At 49.9% G+C, this 25490-nt stretch overlaps 1 protein-coding gene across 1 annotated transcript in view; it reads left to right on the plus strand.

Annotated features, from left to right (window-relative positions):
- BMP7 (bone morphogenetic protein 7) overlaps positions 1-25490 on the plus strand; it is a 77611-nt gene that overhangs the window by 23676 nt on the left and 28445 nt on the right. The window lies entirely within an intron of this gene.

Here is a 25490-nt window from a genome sequence, read left to right on the forward strand (position 1 = left end):
AGTTCTCAGGTCTGTGCACCTGCTGTGTCCATTATGAGGGGTTCCCACCATCCCTGTGCTGAGTTCCCGGGTCTGTACGCACGCTATGCCCATTATGAGGGGTTCGCACCATCCCTGTGCTGAGTTCGAGAGGTGCCCCCCTCTTCATTGTCCCAGGAACAGGTGTCCCCATTGGAAGATATCACGGTCCTGTGCAGGAAAAATGCAGCATGTTCTACTTTTTTTTTTTTTTTTCTGGAACTGGAAAGCCGTGGAACTGACTTCACTGGTGTGAACTATGCCATCGGAAAGCATATAACCTACTTTCAATGGCCCGGATTCACATACATCGGCGCATATTTATGCCGGCGTAGTGTAGCTAATATACACTACGCCGACGCAGCGCAGAGAGGCAAGCACTGTATTCACAAAGCACTCGCTCTAAAAGATACGCTGGGTTTTCTCTGCGTGAGCCGGCGTAGGTGGAAGTGGGCGTGAGCCATGCTAATGAGGCGTGACCCCATGCAAATGATGGCCCAATCGTCATAGAAGTACTTAAAACGAATGCCGCATGCGCGGTCCCGTGGACGCATCCCAGTGCGCATGCTCAGAATCACATCGGAACTACTCCCTAAGATACGTCAAATCACTGCCTACGACGTGAACGTAACCTACGCCCAGCCCTATTCACGTACTACGTAAACAACGTAAAATACGATGGCTGTGTTCCCTGGTCCATACTTTAGCATGAGTTGCGCCTCCTATATGGGGAATAACTTTCTGCCGGACGTACGACTTACGCAAACCGCGTATATTATGCGCCGGGCGCAAGTACGTTCGTGAATCGACGTATCTCCCTCATTTGCATATGTGCATAGAAAATCAATGGGAGCGGAAAATGCGCCCAGCGTAAATATGCGCCCACGATACGACTGCGTAGGCAAGTTACGTCGGTCGTAGGAAGCCTATTTTTAGGCGTATCTCAGATTGTGGGCACGGCGCAAAGATACGACGGCGCATAGTTACACTTACGAGGCGTATCTCGAGATACGTCGGCGTAAGTGCTTTGTGAATCCGGGGCCAATGTGTTTTTGATGCAGAAGAAAAAAACCTGCACTGGACTGCGTGTGGTTTGAACTGGCCCTAAATCTATAACAAAGGATTCCCAGAGACCTCTGGGTTATCTAAAGGGACAGCCCAGCAGACTGAGCTTGCTTTTGAAGCATCCTTTGTCTGACTGACTGAAACCACGGACGGACTGAGCAGCAGGTGTGTAAATTGCAGCTTTGAGCTACTGAGCTTTGTAAACAGCAGAAAAATTGGGGTGGGGGGGATGACTGTAGAGCTTTTAACAGGAATCCAGCAAGCAGCTCGGTCTTCAGGTTCAGGCTCCAGATTAAACTTCAGCTTTCGTCTTCCAAAGAAGAGGAAAAAAGAATGTCGATCGGCCCTTTAGAAGTTTGCGAGGGTGGCTTGCTGTTCGCTCACCGCGGGACACCAAGGAAAAAAAGCGATTTGTGTAAGAGCTTTTCCTCGGGGCGATGTTGTATAAAATACGAGGGCTGCTCAGGCACACTGCAGCTGTAACCTGGCTTGTGTTAAGAGGTTTTTCTTCCCTGGGAGGGGGGGGGAGAGTCGCACATTCCAGCTTGCATCAGGGCCACAGCTTCCCCCCCCCCCCCCCCTCTACTGGTGAACAGCCAAAGGTTAAAAAAGATGTCACCTAGTTTTCTGCTGGGTGGAAGGAGGAAAAACATCACAGAGCAGCTGTGTTAACACTATTCCCCCCCCCCCCTTCTTCCTCAACGCTGTCACTTCGCAGGCGTGCAGCGAATGATTTTCCTGGGCATTTGACCGCGGTTTGAACCGCCAAAAAAATAGAGCGAAGCTTGATTGCGCTGCTTGACACCTACAGGCACCCAGTGATCGTTGGCAAGTCTTTGCCTCGTCTCCTTTGGGAACCATCAAGAGGTTTCTTGACTTGGAGTGGACCATTCTGTCATTAAACAAGGACGCAAGAATAAATTCCTGACAGGTCACAATATACGGCAAGAGGATCAGTTTTACAAAATGCTCCACCCATAGGCGTGCACGCGGGATGTGCCAGGTGTGCCTGGGCACACCCTAACCACCCGTGCATCGCAGATTCCCCCTACTGCCCTAGCTGCCCCCGCAGCGCTGTCGGCTTCCTTCCTCTTCTCTCCCACCAGCTGCTGATGCAGGCACACACAGGGGATGTTTTAGAATGAGTGGGGGAAAGGGCCTGTAAATATGTAATTTACTGACCACTTCCCTTTCTGAATGAACACAGTGAGTGATCGGTACTGTGTGTTTGAGCTTTTGAGTGCACACCCAAATGTAATAAATAGGCTGAGCACACCTATGGCTCCACCTTTAATAGTTATTGTTTTATCCTTTGGTTCCGTTGACTTTGTCTGGGCTGTGGTGATGTCCTATAGTCTTCTACAGGCTGGAGGAAGCATTTTCTCAGTCTCTTTTTTTTTTTCTTGCGAGGTGCGAGGCTGCTGCAGGGGCTGATCTGTGTCAGACATTTGTTAAAAGAATTCAGGATTCTGTTCCCACACCGGAAAGGATCTTCACCACCAAACTGCCGCAACTGAAGGCTTGCCAAAACCATATGACTCTCTTGTTATGGAGGAGTCATATACAGCATGTGGGGAGGATGGTCAGCATAGGGCAAGGCCAAGTTGGCCAAAGGCATTAGTGTCCATAAGGGTTCTCATTCCATCTCCACACATGCTCAGAAAAAAATACTAAACGCTCCACATAGGTTGAAATCCAATTTTATCGAAACATAAAATGCCCTGAAAGACGTCATGACGAAACGCGCAGGGAGAAGCTATAAACTAACAACATTCATCAGAACTATATGACTCTCTTGTTACAGAGGAGTCATGTATGGCACAAGGTGATAATGGTCAGCATAGGGCAAGGCTTCCAGCAGACCCAGCAGTTGGCCAAAGACATTAAAGCGGTGTTCCGCCCAAATAACATAAAAACCAGCAGCAGATACTGCAGCTGCTGGCTTTTAATATTCCGACACTTGCCTGTCCTGGAGTCCAGCGATGTCGGCACCCGCAGCTAATGTTCCCATCAGCTGTCAGGTGCTGCCGCCACCATTGCGGGTAAGACTACACTGTCGGGTACCCTTTCAGCTTTACGCCGAGAACCCTCCTCTCTTCTACTGGCCCCGCATTCGGGGGGAGGAGGAGGGAGCCCCAGCCGTGACGTCATTATCCATGGCCCAGGCTCCGGAAGTGGGAAAGGATACCCATTAAAGACCCATCCTGTCCCCCCTCCCCTGAAAGGTGCCAATTGTGGCAGCGGAAATGGGGGGGAGGAATCGGATGAGCGGAAGTTCCACTTTAGGGTGGAACTCTGCTTTAATGCCCCCATGGGCTCTTCTTCCACTTCCACATCTCAACACATGCTCAGAAACAAAAATAGGAGACCAAGCGCTCCATATAGTGTGAAATCCCAAGACATCCAATTTTATTGAAGCCTTAAATGCCCTGGAAGACGTAACGCGTAGGGCAGAGCTATAAACTAACATCATTTACCAGAACTATATGACTTTCTTGTTAGAGGAGTCATACACAGCATGTGGTGATAATGGTAAGCATAGGGCAAGGCTTCCAGCAGACTTAGCAGTTGGCAAAAGGCATTATGCCCAAAAGTGCCCTTTTATCCACTTCCGCATCTCCACATAGTGTGAAATCCAAGGCATCCAATTTTATTGAAACATAAAATGCCCTGGAAGACGTAACTCGTAGGGCAGAGCTATAGGCTGATGACATTTACCAGAGCTATGTGACTCTCTTGTTACAGAGGAGTTCTATACAGCAAGTGGTGATTATGGTCAGCCTAGGGCAAGGCTTCCAGCAGACTCAGAAGTTAGCCAAAAGCATTAATGCCCGTAAGTGTCCTCCGTCCATTTCCACATCTCAACACACGCTCTGAAAAAAAATAGGAGACCGAACACATAGTTTGAAATCCAAGACATCCATTTTTAGTAAAGCAAAAAAATACCTTGGAAGACGTCCTGTTTGACGAAACATGTAGGGGGGGATATAAGGTGAAGTCCTCATGCTACCGGAATTTGACTCGGAAGTGATCCTTATGTACGCTGCAACTGTATTTCTACTGCACAACAACTCTCTTCTCCTGTTGTACGTGCGTTTAAAATAGCTTTACCCATATTTCCCTTTTAACGAGGAAATCCAGGTATGGATATTTTATACATAGTTATATTGTTCCAGCTTGGACAAGTGTAACTGTATAATACCATACCTGGCCGATGGCCCTGGAAGCTGGAAATCACTGAAGTAGACACCGCTACTTCACCATTACTCCAGTGATCTCCACTTGCTTCTGGGTTCCATACCAAGTGATTGGCCTGCTGCATTCTGAACGCAGGAGGTCGACCACTCGGCATGGGCACCTTTCAGAGAGCGCTTTGCATTTTCGGAATGAATGCAAAGCGTTCTATGGTTGAACGAGGTGGAGAAGGCAGGGCATGTGACACTTTCCAACTCGTCTAATCATTGAACGCTTTGCATTCGTTCAGTAAATGCAAAGCGTTCTCCGAATGGTGCCTGCGTCGAGCGTCCAACCCTGTGTATTTACAAGGCATCAGGCTGGCTGCTTAGCATGGGACCCAGAAGCAAGTGGATATCACTGGAGTAGTGGCATAGTAGCGGTTCATGTACAGACTGTGCTGAATAAAGGCTTACAGCGTGTGGTGATAATGGTCAGCATAAGGCAAGGCCAAGTTGGCCAAAGCCATGCATCCCCGTGAGTGGCCTCCGTCCACTTCCACAGCTCAACACCTTCTCAGAAAACCAATAGGAGACAGAATGCTCCAAACTGTGTGAAATCCAAGACATCCAATCTTATTAAAACCTAAAATGCCCTTGAAGACTTTGGGCCAGATTCAGGTAGCTCGGCGCATCTTTGTACCGGCGTAGCGCATCTCATATGCGCTACGCCAACGTAACTCTGAGAGGCAAGAGCAGTATTCACAAAGCACTCCATCCCAAACTTGCGCCGGCGTAACGTAAATTGGCCGACGTAAGCCCGCCTAATTCAAAGTAGGAAGGTAGTGGGCGTGATCTATTAAAATGAACCGTGACCCCATGCAAATGATGGTCCGAACGAACGGCGCATGCGCCGTACCGTGGACGCATCCCAGTGCGCATGCTCAGAATCACGTCCAAAATACTCCATAAGATACGTCGAATCACTGCCTACGACGTGAACGTAACCTACGCCCAGCCCCATTCACGTATGACTTGCGCCGTCCTATCTTAGGGGTGCAATATTTAGGCTGGCCGCTAGGTGGCGCTTCCATTGCGGTCGGCGTAGAATATGTAAATCACTAGATACGCCTATTCACGAACGTACGCCCGGCCGACACAGTACAGATACGCCGTTTACGTAACGCATTATCAGGCCTAAAGATATTCCATCAAATAGTTGGAATAGTAATGTTAAGTATGGCCGCCGTTCCCGCCTTCGAAATTCGAAAATTTTACGTCGTTTGCGTAAGTCGTCCGTGAATAGGGATTTACGTTGTTTACATCCACGTCGAAATCAATAGGCCCGTGCGGCGGACTTGGCCGCAATGCACACTGGGAAATGTAGGCGCACGGCGCATGCGCGCCAATCACAGCGGGAGCGGGTCGCTGGTGGGCCCACGTGCACGCCCCAAAACCCGGAAGTGCAAAGTCACGTACAGGTACGTGATTCTGCACAGGACAGCCGCCTTGCCGCCATATGTATACGGTTGGCAATCTGTAAAAAGCGTTCTGCCTGTGTCTCAGGCGATCGACAGGTCTGGGCGTACATTGCGTCCACCGGACCTTCTGATTGGCTCCTGCTGTGTCCAATCACAGCGGGAGCGGGTTGCCGGCAGGTGCACGTGCGCACCCCCAAAGACCCGGAAGTGCAAAATTACGTACAGGTACGTGATTCTGCACAGGACAGCCGCCTTGCCGCCGTATGTATACAGTTGGCAATCCATGAAAAGCATTTTGCCTGTGTCCCAGGCGATCGGCAGGTCTGGGCGTACATTGTGTCCACCGGACCTTCTGATTGGCTCCTGCTGTGTCCGTGCGCGCCCCAGACCCAGAAGTGCAAATTCACGTACAGGTACTTGATTCTGCACAGGCGTGCTCAAGCTCTCCAGCAGAATGTATCAGTTTACCTGAATGAGACAAACCACCTGACGGAGTAATAAGTGTCCGGGGAAAGGGTATATTACCTGAGCATGCATGGAAAAAATGATGACAGGTCCACTTTAGCAGCTTGTTTACACTGGCTTTACTTTCCGAAGGGCATTCTGCGCTTGGCTCGCTCTTCAAATCGCATTTGCGGTGAGGAGGTGATGTATCGTCTGCAGCCCATCTGCTTTGGACCCCCCCCTTGAATCCTGCAAGGTTGTGCAGTTGTGGGGCGCCCCTCGTCTTCAGTTGCTTCCAACACCGTCACTGTTTACAGAAGACCCTCAGAAATTTCATAGCTTGCCTCTCTGATTTGGCGCGGGCGGTTACGGCAAGCAACGCTCGATTACGGCCGCAACGGCAAGCAGGAAAAAAATATCACGCCGTCCCGCGCCCCGGGAAGGCTTGGGCTGAGACAGTTATTAGTCGCGTCTCGCTCGCAGGTGGCCGCGAGCGGCTCTGCACCGTCCTGGACCTCCTGGTATGTTAATCTCCGGCATCCGGGGAATTGTGTACATTACCCCGACGCACACACAGGCCCATTAGCCCCGGCCACATCTGTACGGGCGGATCAGGGGCTTTAATTGACTCCGGGCCTGCCGAGAATTTCTATGATTTCACCGACTGCTACATGCGTTAACATTCCAGCGGCATTCACACGGCGATCTGATTAGAAAACGGCAGGTGACGTATGTTTGGGTTACAGCTGATGTCTGGGAGCCCCCCGATTTAGCGCCGACATTAGGCCCGTCTGCCGGGGCCAAGGAGTGAGACGTTTCTGGCCTCCTTCCAGACCGCCCTGCCAGGGAGTGGGGGGGGGGGTGACGTTCGGTAAAAGGTGGAATTGTAAATTCAATTCTTAAAATCTCATAGATTTTCAGTCTTCTACACCGCTTCACTTTCACCCCCCCCCTTCCTGCCCAGGCCAATTTTCAGCGCCGTCGGTCACATTCTTCCACCCCAAACTCGCTCATCCATGTCTTTATGGACCTTGCTTTGTACACTGGTGGGCAGTCATGTTGGAACAGGAAGGGGCCGTCCCCAAACTCCTCCCACAAAGTTGGGAGCATGAAATTGTCCAAAATGTCTTGGTGTGCCGACGCCTTAAGAGTTCCCTTCACTGGAACTAAGGGGCCAAGCCCAACCCCTGAGGGGCCAAGCCCAACCCCTGAAAAACAACCCCCACACCATAATCCCCCTCCACTCTTTAATGGAACTAAGGGGCCAAGCCCAAGCCCTGAGGGGCCAAGAGCCCAACCCCTGAGGGGCCAAGAGCCCAACCCATGAAAAACAACCCCACACCATAATCTCCCCCTCTACCTAATGATTTGGACCAGTGCACAAAGCAAAGTCCATAAAGACATGGATGAGTGAGTTTGGGGTGGAGGAACTTGACTGGCCTGCCCTCAACCCGATAGAACACCTTAGAGCGGAGACTGCGAGCCAGGCCTTCCCGTCCAACATCAGTGCCTGACCTCACAAATGCTCTTCTGGAAGAATGGTCAAACATTCCCATAGACACCCTCCTAATCCTTGTGGACGGCCTTCCAAGAAGAGTTGAAGGTGTTATAGCTGCAAAGGGCGGGGCCAACTCAATATTGAACCCCCACGGACTAAAGCCTCGTTCACACGATCGGATTTTCCCGACGGGAATTGTGTGATGGAAGGGTTTTACATCAGTGAATTTCGGTCTACCCTTGACAGCGAAATGTCCTGCCCGGCCTGTAGACAAATGACGGCCTGGCGGGAGACGTTCGCCGCCCCGGGAGAACCAAAATGCACTGGTATAAGCCACCCTAAAAAAAAAAAATCCTGATCACTTCCTCAGAGTAGTGGGCGGAACTGTTTAAATCTGCAGCTTTTCATTCAAATAATTCTGGGTGTTCCAGCCACGAAGGTTCTCGTTCAGGCATCTCCTGTTAAGGGGTGACTACAGGCTATTGGCATCTCCCAATCGTATGTCCATGTTGTCACCTTTTGGCTTTCAATGGAGACTGCAAGTGGCCATTTCTACACACATAACGCAGGCATGGTCCTTCATGTTGTCACCATCTGGAAACCCGGGAAAGAAGGCCCATCGCTGGAGAATAAGTAGACTGGAAGGTTGCAGGAGATCGGCAGCAAACGATTAAAAAGATGAGGTGCGAACATGTATTTTGGTAATAAAATATAGCAAAGAATATAAAGAAGTGGTATCTGAGTGGAGAATACTCTACCAGAGTTCATGAATCTCTGACTATTCAGCTTGGAAATTGACATAATTTCACCCAACTTTGAGTGTTTCTACTCTTCTCATTAAATGAAATAAAATACAAATCAGCACAGGCATGGTGGGAACCCCTCATAATGGGCACAGCAAGTGTACAGACCCAGGACCTCAGCACAGGGATGGTGGGAACCCCTCATAATGGGCACAGCGGGTGTACAGACCCGGGAACTCAGCACAGGGATGGTGGGAACCCCTCATAATGGGCACAGCGGGTGTACAGACCCGGGAACTCAGCACAGGGATGGTGGGAACCCCTCATAATGGGCACAGCAGGTGTACAGATCCGGGAACTCAGCACAGGGATGGTGGGAACCCCTCATAATGGGGCACAGCGAGTGTACAGACCCAGGACCTCAGCACAGGGATGGTGGGAACCCCTCATAATGGGCATGGCAAGTGTATAGACCCTGGAACTCAGCACAGGGATGGTGGGAACCCCTCATAATGGGCACAGCGGGTGTACAGACCCGGGAACTCAGCACAGGGATGGTGCGAACCCCTCATAATGGACACAGCGGGTGTACAGACTGGGGAACTTGGCAAAGGGATGGTGGGAACTCCTCATAATAGGCACAGCGGGTGTATAGACCCAGGAACTCAGCACAGGGATGGTGAGAACCCCTCATAATGGGCACAGCGGGTGTACAGACTCAGGAACTCAACACAGGGATGGTGGGAACCCCTCATAATGGGCATGGCAAGTGTATAGACCCTGGAACTCAGCACAGGGATGGTGGGAACTCCTCATAATGGGCACAGCGGGTGTACAGACCCGAGAACTCAGCACAGGGATGGTGGGAACTCCTCATAATGGACACAGCAGTTATACAGACCCGGAAACTCAGCACAGGGATGGTGGGAACTCCTCATAATGGACACAGCAGGTGTACAGAACCGGGAACTCAGCACAGGGATGGTGGGAACTCCTAATGGGCACAGCAGGTGTACAGACTGGGGAACTTGGCAAAGGTATGGTGGGAACTCCTCATAATAGGCACAGCGGGTATTAATGGGCACAGCAAGAGTACAGACCCAAGAACTCAGCACAGGGATGGTGAGAACCCCTCATAATGGGCACAGCGGGTGTACAGACCCGGGAACTCGGCACAGGGATGGTGGGAACCCCTCATATTGGGCACAGCGGGTGTACAGACTTGGGAACTCAGCACAGGGATGGTGGGAACCCCCTCATAATGGGCACAGCAGGAATATAGACCTGGGAACTCTGCCCAGGGATCGTGAGAACCCCTCATAATGGACACAGGTGTACAGACCCGGGAACTCACCACTGGGAGTGTAAGAACCCCTCATAATGGGCATGGCAGGTGTTAATGGGTATGGCAAGTGTATAGACCCAGGAACTCAGCACAGGGATGATGGGAACCCCTCATAATGGGCTCAGCGGGTGTACAGACCTGAGAACTCAGCACAGGGATGATGGGAACCCCTCATAATGGGCACAGGTGTACAGACCCGGGAACTCAGCACAGAGATGGTGGGAACTCCTCATATTGGGCACAGCAGGAATATAGACCCAGGAACTCTGCCCAGGGATGGTGAGAACCCCTTATAATGGGCACAGAGATCTCACCAACCTTGAGAGGTAAGACAACTAAATGCATTCCCGGTACATAAAAACAATCCTTTTTTTATTTATTTATTTTTTAATCCGGAGTAGAAAAGCCTGTTCTCTGTCAGCATGCTGTGGAAGCAGTGGTCTCTCTGCAGAGGTCCAACACCCCCTTCCCGCTAAGTCAGAGCCAGAGCTCTCCAGTTAACAGCAGCATAAGTCTGCAAGTACTGTGTGTGTGAACTCCAAACCCGGCAGAGCACATCGCCGCTCAACTCCGTGCCGTGTATTCAGCCATGAGGAGTTCTATAAAAGATCTGACAGTCCGTCCGCTCCGGAGCCGTTTGATGTGTAAGAATATCTTGGAGACTTTTTTTTTTTCTTCATTTATTTTCCTGTAATTGCCCGATAAAGCTCTCTAAATGACACGTTATCTGGGGAGGGGTGAAAGAAGCCGGTAACAGATTGTTCCCTCTCCTGGACTCCATCACTCTGACATAGAGCAGGCGCTGTCACGTTGGACACGTCTGTTTTGGAGACGGTACAGCTCTGTCAGAGACTCTCTCACATTGTTACCAATTAAAAAGCCTTTTCCAGACTGTCTCACGGGGGATCTTGATGATGTGATGGGGGTGGGGGGGGGGCTGAATTGTTTCCTGAAAGAATTCCTAAGGAGGAACTCCGCTGGACGTAGAACGGAGCTGAAGTCCCGTCTTCTACAAACAGCCACCCTTTACCACAAATAGAGGGGTAGTAGATGTAAACCCTCAATGATGGAAATGTAGCTTGTTGAAGCACTGGATATCCTCATCAATTTTTTTTTTTTAACCTTTTCCCTTTCAGAACGTTTCCATGTTTTGCACACATATTTAAAAAACTGATTTAAGGTCTGAAGATTACATAAAAACCCCAAACATCAACAGCTTACGGGGACCATGATCCTGTCACGTACCTGGTAGGAGTCTGATAGGACGAGGTCGGCCTCCCTTGTATCTCCAACCCAAGCCCCACTGAAGGTGGAACAGATAGTGGCCAGGGTCAGGAGGAACACGAGTGCCTGAGAATGTCGCGTGTGGTTGGAGTTGTAGGCTTGGTGGCACAGGCAGGAGAACAGGCTGGGATGAAGCTCAGTAGATCAGCTGATGTTAGAGGCACTCCAACCAACTTGCAGGTTCAGGCTTCGTGGCTTGCCAGAACTTCCTGTGGTCAGGAGATCGGAAGATACTGGACCCTGGAGAACTGAGATGATAGGGAAGCCAGCACAGGTACCCAAAGGCAGTGTTGGAGCTGGACAGAGGACGAGAGCAGAGTCGTGAGGATAGCCGGGTTCGGTAACAGGTGGGCAGCAAGGTACAAGGCATTAAGCAGAAGCAGGGTCAGGTGGAAGCCGGAATCAGTAGTCAGAATATATCAAAGTCCAAAAGCAGAGTCCGGGGAAGCCTGGATCAGCAATGCCTATCATGCTGGTTTAAACAGGGTTCAGGACACAGCTGAAGACCAGTTAGCACTGTTAGAGAGTCGGGGCGCCCTTTAAATAGGCCGTCTGGTGCCAATTGGAGTTAGGGATGCGCTCCTGCGCGTTCACGTCGTCCGTTGCGCACGTGCATGCGCACTGGCATTCAGGAGAGTCCTTGGTTGTCCGTGATCGTGCACATGCACACGAGTGAGCGCCAGGCACAAACTACCAGTTCTTTTACAGATCCACGAAAAACTCACTTCTACACTAACGAATTACCATACAAAATGACTGTATTAACCTGGACTGCTCCCGTCATTCCCTGGCAAACCCTTTATCTCATTTAGCCCCTCTTTTTTTTTTTTTCCTTTACTGCTCTCTGAGGCCTTCAGATGGAGGCTTCCTATTCTTTCTCTTCTCTTTTCTCACTTAGAGTTCCCTCTTGGGCTCCATCTGCTTTCTGTCTTTTCCCTTAGCCAAGGCCATGATCTCCATCCACTGCCCATGTTTACTTGGACTGTCGACTCTGTGATTTCGTTAGTTTGACAATCTGTGCTCTCCCGTCACCAGGTGAAACGCAAGCTCCCCTCCCAGGGATAGAGAACAGGCTTGTCTCTGTGATCATCACCACTGTGTGTCCTCCAGAAACCGCTCCTCGATCCTTCCGGTCAATACAGAGAGGCTGCCTCCCTACGCTTTCTATCAGGCTCTCACTGCCATACAGAGTCATTTAAAGATAATAAACGTGGACATAGTGTACTCTGCAATGTACCTTTATTTGCCCCAAAAGTGGTAATAACACTTACTAGATCAATGAATCATTCATAGCATAAAATGTACAACTCATCCACTGCCGACTCACCACCTGGGTCAGCTACTGACCACTATGAAGGTGGACCCTAAACCAGCCTAGAACCACCGAACTGCACGGGAATACTGACGAAGGTGGACCCTAAACCAGCCTAGAACCACTGAACTGCATGGGAATACTGACAAAAGTGGACCCTAAACCAGCCTAGAACCACTGAACTGCATGGGAATACTGACCACTTCGAAGGTGGACCCTAAACCAGAGTAGAATCACAGAACTGCATGGGAATACTGACCACTAGGAAGGTGGACCCTAAACCAACATAGAACCACAGAACTGCATGGGAATACTGACCACTCTGAAGGTGGACCCTAAACCAGCGTAGAACCATGGAACTTCATGGGAATACTGACCACTCCGAAGGTGAACCCTAAACCAGAGTAGAACCACCGAACTGCATGGGAATACTGATCACTACGAAGGTGGACCCTAAACCAGCCTAGAACCACTGAATTGCATGGGAATACTGACTACTCCGAAGGTGAACCCTAAACCAGAGTAGAACCACAGAACTGCATGGAAATACTGACGAAGGTGGACCCTAAACCAGCCTAGAACCACTGAATTGCGTGGGAATACTGACGAAGGTGGACCCTAAACCAGCCTAGAACCACTGAACTGCGTGGGAATACCGACCACTCCGAAGGTGGACACTGAACTGCATGGGAATACTGACCACTCCGAAGGTGAACCCTAAACCAGAGTAGAACCACCGAACTGCATGGGAATACTGATCACTACGAAGGTGGACCTTAAACCAGCCTAGAACTACAAACTGAGTAGGAATACCAACCACTATGGAGGTGAACCATAACCCTGCCTAGAACCACCAAACCGCATGGGAATACTGTTCTTTATGAAGGTGTGCCATAAACCAGCCTAGGGCCACTAAACTGCAAAAGAAGGTTGACAATAATATACACTACTTTATACACTCTTCTTCTATGTTGAAGGACCAGGCCCTGTTGTCCTGTGTGATCAAATACACCTCCCTTTTAGGAGCTTTAAAATGGTCATCCCAAAACTGTTCCCACAAAGTTGGGAGCATGAAATTGTCCAACATGTCTTGGTATGCTAACGCCTTAAGAGTTCCCTTCATTGGAACTAGGGGGCCAAGCCCAACCCCTGAAATACAACCCCACACCATAAGCCCCCCCCCATTCACCAAATGATTTGGACCAGTGCACAAAGAAAGGTCTATAAAAACATGGACTAGCGAGTTTGGAGTGAAGGAACTTGACTATCCTGACCTCAACCCGATAGAACACCTTTTGGGATGATGAATTGAAGTGGAGACTGCGAGCCAGGCCTTCTCCTCCAACATCAGTGCCTGGCCTCACAAATGCTCTTCTGGAAGAATGGTCAAACATCCCCCTAGACACCCTCCTAAACCTTGTGGACGGCCTTCCTAGAAGAGTTGAAGCTGTTATAGCTGCAAAGGGCGGGGCCAACTCAATATTGAACCCTCCGGACTGAGACTGGGATGCCATTAAAGTTCATGTGTGTAAAGGCAGACGTCCCAATACTTGTGGTAATATAGGGCCAGATTCAGAAACCACTTACGGCGGCGTATCTCCAGATACGCCGCCGTAATTTCAAATCTAAGCCGTTGTATCTTTACGCCGATTCTCAAAGGCAGATACGTTGAAAAAATAGGCTTCCTCCGCCGACGTAACTTGAATGCGGCGGCGTATAATTGTGTGCAATTTTACGCTGGCCGCTAGGGGTGCTTCCGTAGATTTTGCGCGTCGAATATGCAAATGACCTTTATACGCCGATTTTAGAAATGTATGTGCGTCCGGCGCATTTATTTACGTTGTTTACGTAAGGCTTTTTCCGGCGTAAAGTTACCCCTGCTCTATGAGGCGTAGCCAATGTTGGGTATGGACGTCAGAACAGCGTCGAATTTTTCACGTTTTATGTCGTTTGCGTAAGTCGTCCGTGAATGGGGCTGTGCGTAAATTACGTTCACGTCGAAAGCATGGAGTATTTGCCAGCGTAATTTTGAGCATGCGCACTGGGATACGTCCACGGTTCGTAAGAAGCGTCATTTACGTGGGGTCACGAGTAATTGCCATAAAACACGCCCACCTCTTCCACATTTGAATTAGGCTACGCCGCCGTAACTTAGGACGCAAGTGCTTTGTGAATACTGCACTTGCCTCTCTAAGTTGCGGCGGCGTAGCGTAAATAAGATACGCTACGCCCGCACAAAGATCCGCTCATGTCTCCTGAATCTGGCCCATAGTGTATATTGCGTGTGCGCCCTCCAAAGTCAGCCATTTTGTTTGGCTTTCCTGTTAAAGCGGGGGTTCACCCATACAGAACACTTTTTCCCCTTAGATTCCTGCTCGTTTTGTCTAGGGGAATCGGCTATTTGTTTTAAAATATGAGCTGTACTTACCATTTACGAGATGCATCTTCTCCGCCGCTTCCGGGTATGGGCTGCGGGACTGGGCGTTCCTATTTTGATTGACAGTCTTCCGAGAGGCTTCCGACGGTCGCATCCATCGCGTCACGATTTTCCGAAAGAAGTAGTAGTAGAAAGCAGGCGCAGTATAGAGCCGCACCGACGTTCGGCTACTAGTGACGCGATGGATGCGACCGTCAGAAGCCTCTCGGAAGACTGTCAATCAAGAAGGAACGCCCGCTCCCGAAGACCCATACCCGGAAGCGGCGGAGAAGATGCATCTCGAAAACAGGTAAGTACGGATCATATTTTAAAACAACTAGCCGATTCCCCTAGACAAAACGAGCAGGAATCTAAGGGGAAAAATTGTTTTATGGGTGAACTCCCGCTTTAAGGTCCATGGGCCAAATCCTCAAAAGAGATACGACGGAGTAACTGCTGTTATTCCGTCGTATCCCTGGTCCTAACTATGGAACTGATCCACAGAATCAGTTTCCCATAGTTAGGACGAAGATCCGGCATGTGTAATTGAATTACACTGCCGGATCTTAGGATGCAGTACCGCATCCGCCGCTGGGGGCATTTCGCGTCGAAATGCCGCCTCGGGTATGCAAATTAGGACTTACGGAGATCCACAAAGCTTTTCAGCTTCGTTTTTTCTCCGTAAGTTTTATTTTGCTAACGCAAAATTAGGGCTGCTTTTACAAGGTGTAAACTGTTTACACCTTGTAAAAACAGACCTTTCTTGCTCGCGACGCGATTTTTTTTAAATTTAAATTTTTTTTTTTTGGCGCCGTATCTTTTTTTTTACCCGACGCAACTTTATTGTCCCGTCGCAATCCACAAAGCCCGACGTAACGTAATTTCGCGCTATGCACGTCGGGAAAATGACGTCACGAGCATGCGCAGTACGGCCGGCGCGGGAGCGCGCCTCATTTAAATGGTAATCGCCCCCTGGAGAAGAGGAACGCCTTGCGCCGGCCCGATTTAAGTTACACCGCTCAAAATTTCTAGGTAAGTGCTTTGTGGATCGGACACTTAGTTAGAGATTTTGCGGCGGTGTAACTTAAATGGAAAAAGTTACGTTGCGCCAGTTTTTTGAGGATTAGGCCCCATGTTTTTCAAGACCCTCCCCAGCAGTAAAAAGGTTAAGCAACCTTTACCCACCCGCCGTGAAAATCCCCCCTTTTTTTTTTTTGGTCTAAGCCAAGTGGGTTAAATAAAAAACCTGCAAGCTTGGGCCTAATGGCTTTCTTGTTTTGGAACCCGAAAGCCTTCTAATCTTCTCCTGGTGGAAACGTGTTTAACGTGTGTTAATGTATTTTTCCCGAGCAGACCCTCACGGCACAATGCTGCTTCTCATTAATTGACATCAGTAGCACAGTACAGGATTTCAAAGGCTTGGCCAAGCCCAAGTCGTGTTTCTCATTTCCCCCCGACTTTCCTGTCTTGGGAATGCCAATTTTAATTTTTTGTTTCCCATGGAGGGCCGAAGCCTGCCAAGCCGGGATTTGATGGAGAAGGGACCGCCTTTTTTAGCTCTCTCTCTCTCTCTACCGGAATGTTGTCCTGAGCGGCGCTATCTGCTCGCGATTAGACTGAATCTTCTTTTTTTTGGCCGACGGAGAGGTCTCCTGGGTGGCGAGCGAGGATTCTCTCAGGTTGAAGCTCGAGAGAGAGATTGGTTTTTGGTAGTTTATTTTTTTTTAACCACTTGCTTGCCGGGCACTTAAACCCCCCCTCCTGCCCAGACCAATTTTCAGCTGTCAGCGCTGACGCACTTTGAATGACAATTGCGCGGACAACACACAAATGGATCTTTCTTTTGGTGGTATTTGATCACCTCTGGGGTTTTTATTTTTTGCTAAAACAAAAAAAGATGGAAAATTTTGAAAAAAATAACAATCATATGGTTTATATTTTGTTATAAAATTTAGCAAACTGGTAATTTTTTCTCCTTCATTGATATGCGCTGATGAGGTGGCACTGATGGGCTGCACTAGTGGGCACTGATAGGCTGCACTGGTGGGCACTGATAGGCACAGATAAAGCGGCACTGATGGGGACAGATAAGGCGGCACTGATGGGGACAGATAGGGTGGCACTGATGAGCACTAATCGGTGTTACTGATGGGCACAGATAGGTGGCACTGGTGGGCAGTGGTAGGTGACAATGATGGGCAGCACTGTTGATGAGGGACTGATTAGAGACTTTGATAGGTGGCACTGGTGGGCACCGATAGGCACAGATAAGACGGCACTGATAGGCACAGATAAGGTGGCACTGATGGGGACAGATAAGGTGTTACTGATTGGCACAGATAAAGCGGCACTGATGGGTGGCACTGATAGGTGTTACTGATGGGCACAAATGTCACTGGGCACTGATAGGTGGCACTGATGGGCACTAGTAGGTGATAATGATGGGCAGCACTGTTGATGAGGCACTGATTAGTGACTTTGATAGGTGGCACTGTGGGCACTGATGGGTGGCACTGTGGGGACTGACAGGTGGCACACATGGGCACAGATGAGCAGGTGGCTGCTCTCCTTGCTCAGGACTGACCGGTGATCGGCTTTTTTTTCTCCTCATGCTATCAGCGTGAATAAATGAATAATAATGATAAAAAAAGAAAAGCTAATGGAAAAGCTAAAAAAGCTGAAATACCTAGCAACACATTATGCAGATAATGGTTTTCTCTATTGGCTAATAAAAAAACGCCAAAGCTCAAAAATGCTGTATAAAAACGTGCAAGTAGTGCATAAAAACGCGCCAAAAAACATACGGAAAAAAAACTCTGGAAAAGCGCTCAAAGACGCTATGCTCAGGTGTGAATGTAGGCTGAGTGTTGTATTTGGGGGCGGAGAAAAGGTTCTTGACCCTGTGTAAGCTCTGACATTGAACAGCACCGAGCTTACACAGGGATCACACCCCGTAAAGCAAATAATAAAAAATAAAATATATAATAATATAAATGAAATATATCTTACTTGGGGATTTATTCACGCAGACGTTGGTCTAATTTTATCCTTTCAAAGTGTTGAAAATTGAAGAATTTGGGCCAGATTCACGTAGAATCGTGGCGGCGTAACGTATCCTAGATGTTACACCGCCGCAATTTTTCATCGCAAGTGCCTGATTCACCAAGCACTTGCGATGAAAACCTACGCCGGCGGCCTCCGGCGCAAGGCGGGCCAATTTAAATGGGCATGTGCCATTTAAATTAGGCGCGCTCCCGCGCCGGACCTACCGCGCATGCTCCGTTTCCGAACTCCCGTCGTGCATTGCGCGCCGTGACGTCATTTTTCGAACGGCGACCCGCGTAGCGTAATTCCGTATTCCCGGACGGCTTACGCAAACGACGTTATTTTTTAAATTTCGACGCGGGAACGACGGCCATACTTTAGACAGCAATACGTTTGCTGACTAAAGTTAGGGCACCAAAAAAACCGACTAACTTTGCAACGGGAAACTAGACTAGCGGCGACGTAGCGAACGCGAAAATCCGTCGTGGATCCGCCGTAACTCCTAATTTGCATACCCGACGCTGGTTTACGACGCGAACTCCCCCCAGCGGCGGCCGCGGTACTGCATCCTAAGATCCGACAGTGTAAAACAATTACACCTGTCGGATCTTAGGGATATCTATGCGTAACTGATTCTATGAATCAGCCGCATAGATAGAAACAGAGATACGACGGCGAATCAGGAGAAACGCCGTCGTATGTCATTTGTGAATCTGGCCCTTTGTTGCTATGTAATCAAGCAAAACAGTTTATCGCTTGATTGTGCAACTCTTTCTTGGAAAATTGAGTAGAAGGAGCCTGGCGTTTTTGTGTCCCCGTAATTAGCAGCAGGTACGTCAGGGCTCTGGTATGTGGGCCTAGAGGAACCTGCTGCAGAGATGCGTGTTACGTAACGCGGGTCGTGCGCTGCCAAGGTCAGGAGTGTAAAGAAGGCGTGTCCTCCTGTAACTCGTCCCGACACGCCGCCGGAATACGACAGGCGGAGAGTGGGGTGACACGCTTCGGCAAATCCTGTGTTTAGACGCGGAATGTTATTCGAAAGAATTTATTGTGAAAACATTTTTTTTTTGTTTTTACAAACGCCGCTTCTGTATAAAGTAAATATTATGCATGGCAGAGGTAAGTTTAGTTGACGGCAAAGAAAACGACGACTACAGATTTATTTAGAATAAACTTTATGTTAACGAAGAATACAATAGCTATGTTTTTACTCATGTCTCTTCACCGGTCTCTAGTGATTGGATAGGCTGCATTCTCAGTGATGTCACCGCTCTCTAGTGATTGGATAGGCTGCATTCTCAGTGATGTCATCGCTTTCTAGTGATTGGATAGGCTGCATTCTCAGTGATGTCACCGCTCTCTAGTGATTGGATAGGTTGCATTCTCAGTGATGTCACCGCTCTCTAGTGATTGGATAGGCTGCATTTTCAGTGATGTCACAGCTCTCTAGTGATTGGATAGGTTGCATTCTCAGTGATGTCACCGCTCTCTAGTGATTGGATAGGCTGCATTCTCAGTGATGTCACCGTTCTCTAGTGAAGGGATAGGCTGCATTCTCAGTGATGTCACCGCTCTCTAGTGAAGGGATAGGCTGCATTCTCAGTGATGTCACCGCTCTCTAGTGATTGGATAAGCTGCCGTCTCAGTGAGGTCACCGCTCTCTAGTGAAGGGATAGGCTGCACTCTCAGTGAGGTCACCGCTCTCTAGTGAAGGGATAGGCTGCACTCTCAGTGATGTCACCGCTCTCTAGTGAAGGGATAGGCTGTATTCTCAGTGAGGTCACCGCTCTCTAGTGAAGGGATAGGCTGCACTCTCAGTGATGTCACCGCTCTCTAGTGAAGGGATATGCTGTATTCTCAGTGATGTCACCGCTCTCTAGTGAAGGGATAGGCTGCACTCTCAGTGATGTCACCACTCTCTAGTGAAGGGATAGGCTGCATTCTCAGTGATGTCACCGCTCTCTAGTGAAGGGATAGGCTGCATTCTCAGTGATGTCACCGCTCTCTAGTGAATGGATAGGTTGCATTCACAGTAATGTCACCGCTCTCTAGTGAAGGGATAGGCTGCATTCTCAGTGATGTCACCGCTCTCTAGTGATTGGGTAGGCTGCATTCTCAGTGATGTCACCGCTCTCTAGTGATTGGATAGGCTGCATTCTCAGTGATGTCACCGCTCTCTAGTGAAGGGATAGGCTGCATTCTCAGTGATGTCACCGCTCTCTAGTGAAGGGATAGGATGCATTCTCAGTGATGTCACCGCTCTCTAGTGAAGGGATAGGCTGCATTCTCAGTGATGTCACCGCTCTCTAGTGATTGGATAGGCTGCATTCTCAGTGATGTCACCACTCTCTAGTGATTGGATAGGCTGCATTCTCAGTGATGTCACCGCTCTCTAGTGATTGGATAGGCTGCATTCTCAGTGATGTCACAGCTCTCTTGTCAAGGGATAGGCTGCATTCTCAGTGATGTCACCGCTCTCTAGTGAAGGGATAGGCTGCATTCTCGGGGATGTTAAAGGTCTCTAGTACGTGGAAAAGCTGATAAACTGCGGTCTCTGAAAAATATTAGTAGGTGCCATATTAGAAGCAAAGATCAAGATTTGTATTTCTTTACATGGGGGATCATTCAATATATCTGGCTTTTATTCCAAAACTCTTCTACTGTACCCAAGTTAGCAGATCTTCTCTGTGATGTAATTGGTCGTGTAGTAGATCGAGTACTCACCTCTTCCTGGTCCTGACCCCCCCCCCCCCCCAGTTGTTGTCCCCCCCCCCCCAGGACCTACGCCCAACTTCTGCACTGTCCAGATATTAAGTACCGCCCTCACCTACGTGTCTGGGGGTGTCGTCGTCCCTGTGACCTGTGCCCACCCTCTGCACTATACAGATATTAAGTACCGGCCTCACCTACGTGTCTGCGGGTGTCGTCTTCCCCGTGACCTGTGCCCACCCTCTGCACTATACAGATACTAAGTACTGGCCTCGCCTACGTGTCTGGGGTGTGTGTCCCCCCCCCCCCCGTGACCTGTGCCCACCCTCTGCACTATCCAGATATTAAGTACCGGCCTCGCCTATGTGTCTGGGGTGTGTGTGTCCCCCCGGGACCTGTGCCCATTCTCTGCACTATCCAGATATTAAGTACCGGCCTCGCCTATGTGTCTGGGGTGTGTGTGTGTCCCCGGGACCTGTGCCCACCCTCTGCACTATCCAGATATTAAGTACCGGCCTCACCTACATGTCTGGGGTGTGTGTGTGTGTGTGTCCCCCGGGACCTGTGCCCACCCTCTGCACTATCCAGATATTAAGTACCGGCCTCGCCTATGTGTCTGGGGTGTGTGTGTCCCCCCGTGACCTGTGCCCACCCTCTGCACTATACAGATATTAAGTACCGGCCTCGCCTACGTGTCTGGGGTGTGTGGCCCCCCCCCCCCTGTGACCTGTGCCCACCCTCTGCACTATCCAGATATTAAGTACCGGCCTCGCCTATGTGTCTGGGGTGTGTGTGTGTCCCCAGGACCTGTGCCCACCCTCTGCACTATCCAGATATTAAGTACCGGCCTCACCTACGTGTCTGGGGTGTGTGTGCGTCGTCGTCCCCGTGACCTGTGCCCACCCTCTGCACTATACAGATATTAAGTACCGACCTCGCCTTCGTGTCTGGGGTGTGTGTGTGTCATCGTCCCATGTGACCTGTGCCCACCCTCTGCACTATCCAGATGTTAAGTACCGGCCTCACCTACGTGTGCTGTCCCGTCCCGTCCCCCCCATCCCCGCGAAACCAGCTGTGGCCCTCTTTCATTGGCTACAGATGGAGATTGCAGCAGAAGGCCAATTCTAATAAAGTTCTTCATTTTTTTAAAAATACAGGCAGCAGAACAAACATCCGAACGCGTTGCCAATGCTTTTAAAAAAAATCTCTCGACCGCATTCTCCTCGTCCGTGGGCTCCGAACGACAGGCTCGTCTGTAGCCAGGCGGCTTTGATTTTTTCTGTGTTGTAGATACGAATCTTGGGGGGATTATGTCAAACAGAACAAACCTTTTTTTTTTTCTATACAAGACTTGCACCTGCCCCTTAATGTGTAATGATTTCAGGATGGTGGAATCCAGACCCCGGGAAGGATTAGAACTTCTCATTTTGATTTCATTTGCGTCCGAGTCGCTCAAAACCAGCTGTGGCCCTCTTTCCGAAAAAAAAACCCAAAAAAGTTCAATTTTTTTTTTCTTTCTTTAGCATGGACCTGAAGTTTTTGTGCTTTCGGAAGATGTCTCGTTACTTACTAGCTTTAATGGGTAGCGATTAATCTTGGGAAAAAAAAGGTTCCCAAACGCTAACCCCCCCCCCCCCACGCATACGGCTCGAGGGGCTTAATTGAATCCATCCTGTGTTTTCTCTACGTTTACAAAGATTTGATTGTTTGCTTAAGAAACACACATGTGCTGAGGTTTAAGTGTTTAATTTACATTGAAAGCTCCTTCGATTACAGAAGTTTTTCTTTTGACATCTGGTCATTATAGGGGGGCGGGGGGGGGGACGGGCTTGAGTCATGGCATGAACGGGCTACATGGGACAGGCGGAGGGGGTTAATAGGGCCACTTGAAAGGAGATTGCTTAATTAACCCGTTCCATTTAAATTTACGTCGGCCATTAGCGGGCAATGTTTAAAGGTCAGCCGTCAACGTTTTTATGATAAACGTCTCCCGAGAGAAATTCGCGGGGGTGTCTTTTTGCTGCTTTTATGAAAAGGCTTGTTGCATTGAAGAAGGAGAAGGGTGCTTAGCAGGAAAGTCAGAAGTTATTGGTTTCATATTTATTAGGCCGGTACAACATGACGGTCGTGGATCCGACTTTGCCCTGCGACTTGAAGTCATACATCCGACGACTTCAATGAACGGGGATCCGACTTTGATCCCAACAAGGCAGGCACTTTGAATTTTTATGGGGAACTCCACGCCAAAAAAAAAAAAAAACGGCATTGGGTTTCCCCTCCGAGAGCATACCAGGCCCTTCGGTCTGGTATGGATTTTAAGATGAACCCCTATGTCGAAAAAAACGGCATTGGGTCCCCCTCAAAATCCATACCAGACCCTTATCCGAGTAGGCAGGTCAGGAAAGGGGGTGGGGACAAGTGAGCCCCCCCCTTCTGAACCGTACCAGGCCGCATGCCCGCAACATGGGGGGGTGGGTGCTTTGGGACAGTGAGGGCCTTGCGCCCCCCCACCCCAAAGCACCTTGTCTCCATGTTGATGAGGACAAGGGCCTCTTCCCGACAACCCTGGCGGGAAGAGTAATAATAAAGATTAAAAAAAAAAAACGGCATTGGGTTTCCCCTCCGAGAGCATACCAGGCCCTTCGGTCTGGTATGGATTTTAAGATGAACCCCCACGTCGAAAAAAACGGCACGGGGTCCCCCTCAAAATCCATACCAGACCCTTATCCGAGTAGGCAGCCCGGCAGGTCAGGAAAGGGGGTGGGGACGAGTGAGCCCCCCCTTCTGAACCGTACCAGGCCGCATGCCCGCAACATGGGGGGGTGGGTGCTTTGGGACAGTGGGGGCCTTGCACACCCCCACCCCAAAGCACTTTGTCTACATGTTGATGAGGACAAGGGCCTCTTCCCGACAACCCTGGCGGGTGGTTGTCGGGGTTTGCGGGTGGGGGGCTTATCTGAATCCGCTTTTTCGTCAAAACCCCGTTTCCTGACCTGCCGGGCTGCGTTGCTCGGATAAGGGTCTGGTTTAGATTCTGGGGGGGACCCGGCGTGGGGGTGGGTTCCCTTTTAAAATCCATACCAGACTGAAGGGCCCGGTGTGCTCTTGGAGGGGGAACCCATGCTGTTTTTCTATTACATTTGGCGTGAGTCCCACAGATACACAAAGTACAGCCGTGGCCAATAGTTTTGAGAATGACACAAATCTTAATTTTCACAAAGTCTGCTGCCTCAGTTTTTATGATGGCAATTTGCATATACTCCAGAGTGTTATGAGGAGTGATCTGATAAATTACAATTAATTACAAAGTCCCACTGTCGTGTCATTGGTAGCCCAGCCCACTCCAGCGGCGATCGGGTCCTGCGGCCACGGAGCTTTGGACTGGGTCGCGGGCACACGCCCGTGACCCACGGCTGGGCACTTAAAGAGGACGTACAGGTACGTGCTTGTGCCCATCCGTGCCATTCTGCCGACGTATATGTGCAGGAGGTGGTCCTCTGCAGATGCATTTTAACTTTCTAGCCTTCTATGTACATGTTACAGTCTAGTGTAGTGTTGGAGAACCTTGGCACCCCAGATGTTTTGTAACTATATTTCCCATGATGCTCAGGCACTCTGCATTAGGGGTGCAACGGATCAAAAAACTCACAGTTCGGATCGTTCCTCGGATCAGGAGTCACGGATCGGATCATTTTTCGGATCGACAAAAAAAATAGAAATTCTCCCCCACTGTAATATCCACATCTCTCCCCCACTGTAATATCCACATCCCCCCCCACTGTAATATCCACATCTCTCTCCCCCCACTGTAATATCCACATCCCCCACTGTAATATCCACATCTCACCCACTGCAGTGGCGTCACTAGGGTTGGTGTAACCCTGTGCAGAAAAAATTGGTGTCACCGCCCCCCTCCCACCAACCATAGTCCCCCCTCAGTAAAGAACCCCCTTGGTGCAGACACCCCCCTCTCGGTACAGACACCCCCCCTCTCAGTACAGACCCCCCCCAGGTAGTACAGACAGACCCCCCCCCAGGTAGTACAGACAGACCCCCCCCCCAGGTAGTACAGACAGACCCCCCCCAGGTAGTACAGACAGACCCCCCCCCCCAGGTAGTACAGACAGACTCCCCCCCCCAGGTAGTACAGACAGACTCCCCCCCCCCAGGTAGTACAGACAGACTCCCCCCCCAGGTAGTACAGACAGACCCCCCCAGGTAGTACAGACAGACCCCCCCAGGTAGTACAGACAGACTCCCCCCCCCCCAGGTAGTACAGACAGACTCCCCCCCCCCCCCAGGTAGTACAGACAGACCCCCCGAGGTACGACACCCCCCAGGTAGTACAGACAGACACCCCCAGTAGTATGACTCCCAGCGGTGTGTCCCACGAGTGTGGGCTCCTCCTCCTCCTCTGTGGGTGTAAACAGAGCGGAGGGCCGCCGCCGGGTGTACCAAGATGGCCGCGGCTCCGGAGCTAGGCCGAAGCCGCGGCCTTTTCTAATGTTTATGGCCGCGGCTCCGGAGCTAAGCCAAAGCCGCGGCCATAACATTAGGAAAGGCCGCGGCTTCGGCCTAGCTCCGGACCCGCGGCAATCCGCGGATCACAGTGTGTGTGTTGTCCTGAAGGGGGTGACCCGTTCGGATCACGGATCAACTGTGATCCGTTGCACCACTACTCTGCAGTGTAGTTGAGCATCATGGGAAATGTAGTTCAAAAACATCTGGGGCGCCGAGGTTCTCCATCACTGGTCTAGTGGGATGGATTGGAAAACTCTCGGGCCTATACAAACATGCAGTTACTTTCTAAGTATCAACAAATTGTGAATTTTTTGTCAGAAGAAAAAATAATTGTTGATTTGTATTTTCAGCTTGTAGTGTGTGGGTATGTTTTGGGCACATGTGTATATTTCCCACATCTATTTTTTATTTTTTTTAAGCTTGCTGGTTGACACAT

Source organism: Rana temporaria, chromosome 12, assembly GCF_905171775.1.
Source record: "Rana temporaria chromosome 12, aRanTem1.1, whole genome shotgun sequence".
In the NCBI taxonomy this organism is placed as follows: Eukaryota; Metazoa; Chordata; class Amphibia; order Anura; family Ranidae; genus Rana; species Rana temporaria.